This window comes from Protobothrops mucrosquamatus, unplaced genomic scaffold, assembly GCF_001527695.2.
Source record: "Protobothrops mucrosquamatus isolate PMUCROS unplaced genomic scaffold, P.Mucros_1.0 scaffold77, whole genome shotgun sequence".
Taxonomy (NCBI): domain Eukaryota; kingdom Metazoa; phylum Chordata; class Lepidosauria; order Squamata; family Viperidae; genus Protobothrops; species Protobothrops mucrosquamatus.
The window spans coordinates 89796-94044 of NW_015386454.1; the positions used below are offsets into that span (position 1 = coordinate 89796).

The 4249-nt window shown below is 34.5% G+C and overlaps 1 pseudogene; it reads right to left on the reverse strand.

Moving 5' to 3' along the window:
- Window positions 1-3437: 3437 nt before the first annotated feature.
- On the reverse strand, window positions 3438-3550 carry LOC114922329 (annotated as a pseudogene).
- Between the last annotated feature and the right edge of the window lie 699 nt (window positions 3551-4249).

Genomic DNA, 4249 nt, shown 5'->3' on the forward strand with positions numbered 1-4249 from the left:
AAAATCATACAAAAATACACAAAATAACCCCACTAAAACCTAATTAAAAGCCAAATATTGATTGCTGTGTTCCCATTAAAATTACTTTTTAAAAACGTCCCTACCTAAAATCCCTACCTAAAATCCTCCCTAGGTCAGGCCCGCTTGCTGGAAAAGCCATGTCTTGAGGGCGCGGCGGAAAGTAAGGAGATCCGGAATCTTCCAGCCAATTTTTTATCCGATTCCAAACATTTTGTGCCTTTGAACATTCCCACCACATGTGATAATAAGTCCCTGGAAGCCTTCTACATTTCCAGCATGTTGGTGAGGTTTTTTTATCTATTTTTGCTAGCCTTGTAGGGGGAAGGTGCCATCTATAAAACATCTTGTATAAATTTTCTTTGTAGGAGTTGGCTAGCGTTAACCTCCTGTTTCTCTTTTTTTCATATAGGGCTCTAATCTATTTTGAATGATCCTAAGCATTATTTTGCTAGCATGTGAAATTAAGGGCATTGTACAATTAAGGATACTTGCATACTCTGTGAAGTCTCACTGTTTTGGTATTGGAATGTATATTGACCTCTTCTAATCAACTGGCCACTTTATCATTCTCCAGATTTACTGGTATAACTTGGTTAGAACTTTGATTGAGTCTTCATCTGTTGCTTACTGTATTTCAATAGTTATTGCATCAGTTCCTGTAGCCTCCCAACTGGATAATGACCAGTGCTAATCTAACATTATCTTCCAGTACTAGAGGTTCTTGTAAGTAAGGAATATTTTTTGGACATGACTAATTGTATTGTGTTTCAGTATACCCCTGACTGTCTGTTCCTTCCATCTTCCGTTGATCTCCATGGGCATTCTTCAGTATACCTATTTGAGACTGGAGCCTCCTTCTGAGCTCAGAAATCTTTTGAAAACCTTTCCTTGTTTACCATGCCTTTTTCCATTTTAAATATCTTTATAGATGTTGTAATATTGTTTCTTTTCTCCTTGAACTCTTTGTTAAGTTCCTTTCTAAGATTTTTTTTCTTTGTTCATGATCTGTTCGAATACCTGGCCATGTCTTTGATAATACTGAATTTGAGCTTCTCCATCTCCTTTTAGCAATCATACAGTCAATTTGATTTCTATATACCCCACCTGGTGATGTCCATGCATGGAAGCATCATTTTATTGTTTGAAGACAATGTTACCTACAAAGAAATCATTGAAGTGGCAGAAATTGATAAGTCCTGGTTTTTTTTGTTTCCTAAACCATATAATTCTTCTTTCATGTTTCCAAATTTGGCATTCCAGTCTCCAATCATAAGCAGCACATCATCTTTGCATATTCCATCCATTTCAAATTGAATTTGCTAATAGAAGTTAACAACCTTGTCTTCTGCATCTGTGATTGGAGCATAAACTTGAATTATCATCATATTAAAGGCCATGAAGTCTAATCACTGTTATTCATGCAGTGATAGCATTGTAGCCATGTACTGTTCTTGCTACACCTTTCCTAACTATAAAAGCAACATTTATTCTTTGTTTTTCATTTTCCCAAATAATAAATGGAGTGATCTTCTGACTGAAAGTGTCCCATCCCAGTTCACCTCAATTCACTGATGCCTAAGATGTCAATTTGTAGTCATTTCATTTCATTTTTGAGTGTGTTGAGCTTTCTTATGTTCATCTTACATTAGACATTTTTACTATAATTCTACTATAATTTTACTAGAATTCTACCTTTGCAACTTCTGATGTTCTTTTTCAATATGGCAACAACAGCAACTAGATATCCTGAAGGCTTCAATCATAATTAGTATTCCAAAAGATCCTCAGCTCTTCCTTAGCTGCGTATTGAGTGTCATCCAACCTGAAGGCCATCCAACTCTATATCATCAATCACTTTATATTTTATAAAAAGGAGTTCTTTACTATTGCTTTTCCTGCACAGTATGAATTGATGCTTTTACCACTGTCATTAAAGCGATCTTAGCATCTTCCTATATAGTTGCTGCCCAGTATAGATGCCTGTTTGTTTTAGCTGGACAGCTGGGATGATCTTAACATACTGGATGACTCTGCTGGGAATATACACTATTGACATATATTACTGATATTCTTCATTCATCTCTCGCATGAACACACAAACACACACAGAGATATGCCACAATAAGACAGTATAGCAATATTGGTGGGGGCATCAAATAATTTACAAATATTTATTTTTAAAGGGCAAAAAAGTGCTACTTTTAAATATTTACATATTATTGTATTACTTAAAATTTATATCATATTGAATTTATCAATTCTGCTTCAAAATGCCTATTCTTTTTATTGTTCTCAATATTAAAATTTTATTCACATTCTGAAGATCCTTAAGATATTCAAGTTGGAGGAAATAAAAATAAAGTAAATCAAACACGCAGTTTTAAATCCCTTATTGGTTTCTGGAGTTCTGCTCTCTCTCCCAGAATTTTAATTTAACAGAGAAAAAAATAAAAGGAAAAGCTAAAGCTATTCTTCTGGAGTTCTTTATAATATGCTATCATTATTTAGTTCTGAAAACCATATTCTCTGTCCCAATCTCATGTTTTGTCCATAATAATTCCAGTCACCTCTATCCAGAAATTGTTGCAAAATCTCTGTAGTACCTCATTACTTCTGCCACAGATTTAGTTCAACCCCCAGTAACTTTTCCAAAATGAAAAAGTGCCATGCAACATTACAACTTCAGTTTATTTTACAGGATGATGTTGAGAGAGAAAAAAAGGTCAGGAAATACAATTGAGAAGGGTCCTTGCAGTACAGCTTATCTCTTTTGTGAAGTTGTTCTCCCATCATTTTTCCATTTCTCTAATGAGACTATAAGAAAAGTAAAATTTTACATGATCGCTCCTGACAGTTCTTGGCAACCAGGAAGACAAAGAATGGAAAGGATCACTCCCTTCCATCCAAGAGTGAAATTTGGACTTCAGCATAAGGCTCATTTAGACAGCAATTAAAGAACCTCAAGGACTGGGAGGAAATTAAATGATCAATGCCAAGAGGCTTATTTAATGGTGAAATTAAGTAAACTGCTGATACAAATGCCCATTTATCATCTACTGATTTCTAATTGGTTTCCTGTTCTGCCAGCATGCAGCATTTTCAGAAGGGATTACCTTCCTTTAGTACAACACTTGCAAATGCAATAAATCAAATATATAGATTTGGATAGAAGCTATACCAGAGCCAAATTATGTGATAGCACTCAAAATTAATGCCTGCTATAATTTTTAGTTTGGAATACAGAATACATCTGGCCTTGTACAGCCCCAATGTAGAAAGTAAAAGGTTCTTTTGAAAAACACAGCAAGAGAATTTGTAAAATACCTATTCAAAGTGCCATGCCCATGTCACTGTTAATGTCGTTCAAGTCACCATCTTCTTTGACTTGCAGTTTTCAGTTCCATCAATTTAAAAAAAAAAAAAAGGTCCTAGGCTGCATTAATAGAGAGGATGCATGTCATCCTTGTGCAGGGGCCATGCTAATCTTCTCTGTATCGTTCCAATTTTAATATATGGACTAGAAGACTTCTAAGATCCCTTCCAACTCTGTTATTCTGTAAGTATTCATTTTATTATTAGTATTTACAACTGGGAAAAGAAAAAGAAACACAGATAAAACTAACAGAGCTAGAATTACTCATCAATAAATGTTTTCTCAAATTTGCAGCTGAGTTACCAGAGATCCATCTGAATATTAAGATATCAATAGATATTAAGATATCTGTTTTTAAAAAAATACTTTAGGATTAAAGGAGTACCATACAGTAACCTTCCCTTATCCATTTCTACATTTCTGTTTGCTCTTCAGGTCATAAAACTTCAAAATTCATCTATTTTTTTAATAATAGTGAAGATGCTATTATTGTAAGCCTGATTATGGATTTAGAGTATCCACTGTCATTGAGACAAGATCTGATCCATGACAGGGAGATTGGACAATGCCTATGGGAAGAATAGCTTTCTGTTTTCCCATTATATTCCTTTCTGGATGTTTTCTTACACAGAAAATAGGAAATTGGAAGGTAAAATGAGGTCTATACAGTACTTTATTTGCCAGCTTTTCCTAGCAAAAGCTTTTTGCTGTACTTGTCCCTATTTTGAACAGTCAAGCTCTGAGCCTACTCATATAGCAGCAATATATTATTAATCCTATTCAGGCATAATTCAGCAGAAAGGGCAACAAATTAGCTATGGAATTGCACAACTTTATGCACTGGAAGAAACTCAT